Source organism: Gigantopelta aegis, chromosome 12, assembly GCF_016097555.1.
Source record: "Gigantopelta aegis isolate Gae_Host chromosome 12, Gae_host_genome, whole genome shotgun sequence".
Classification (NCBI taxonomy): Eukaryota; Metazoa; Mollusca; class Gastropoda; order Neomphalida; family Peltospiridae; genus Gigantopelta; species Gigantopelta aegis.
The window spans coordinates 23487151-23488273 of NC_054710.1; the positions used below are offsets into that span (position 1 = coordinate 23487151).

The 1123-nt window shown below is 42.2% G+C and overlaps 1 long non-coding RNA gene across 1 annotated transcript in view; it reads right to left on the bottom strand.

The window, feature by feature from the left end:
- LOC121386207 overlaps nt 1-811 on the bottom strand; it is a 44458-nt gene extending 43647 nt beyond the window's left edge. The window contains exon 1 of the long non-coding RNA XR_005959608.1: nt 794-811. This is a non-coding gene — a long non-coding RNA (uncharacterized LOC121386207). The remainder of the gene's footprint in view (nt 1-793) is intronic.
- Between the last annotated feature and the right edge of the window lie 312 nt (nt 812-1123).

The window sequence follows — 1123 nt, forward strand, 5'->3', positions numbered from 1 at the left end:
TGCGAACACGAGATCAAGCTTTACTGTTTACTAGAACTCTCAAGGACAGGCACGTCGGTGCAGGGGTGGGGGTGAGGGCGGGTGCTGATTTATTGAATAATTATGAATCAAAAATATTATTTGAAGCAGAGATGAATTGTACTTGTAGAATGCAGGAAACTGCATTTCCGCATTTTACGGGAGAGCATACCCACGAACCCCCTAGAAACTTTGATTTGCGCCCTCGATCTCACCACCCTCGGGGGCAGTTCTTATGTTAAAATGCAATAAACTGAACTGAACTCCACTGAACTGAATTAATATACACTTGCCTAGCCAGGGTGGAGCATGGAGCCCATGCCTTCTCAAACACACACCTCTAATACGCACGCGAACAATATGGGTGTCCCCTGGATATAAAACCCTCGCTGATCTAAGGGGGGAAGTGGCCCTCCCCCTGTAAATTTTGTGACAGTTATATTTTAAAAACATTGTGTTTATTAGTATTATTTTTATTTTATTTATGTTTTGTTTTTGTTTGTTTTTTCATTTTGTTACATTGGAGAATCCGAGGAATACCTTCGGGAGCGTTTGAGGAATAACTTCGGTCACATGTCATTGACACCCCCACCACCACCCCCACCCCCACCCCACAATGGATTTTCTGGATCTGTCACTGGCTAGTTCATCAAGATAAACGTCTCCGGCACGATATTTATTATTGTGATGGTGTACTAGCCACTGGCCAATGGCTTTGCACGGCAACTCCTACTTCACTGGTACTGATAAAACAATCAAACAAACAAACACTTACCTCTATTGATATATCCACTACACACTTGTAGACAACAACCCAACAGAACAGCACGGTAGTTAGCTGTCGTCATTGGGTAGTACTCGACCCATACACAGATATTTTACCGTACATTTAACACAAATATGATTATTAAATAAATGACAAACGGCTGCACATTTCTATGTTAAAACAATAGTCCGAAGAATGTACGTAGTGTCGCTTTGTAAGCATTGTTGACGTCACGTCAAACGACTGTTGACGTTTATATGGTAACGTTTCCGGCCATTTTCGTAACTTAACGGAAACTGTCGAAATGCCAATGAAATATGCACCCCAGGAATCGCGCTT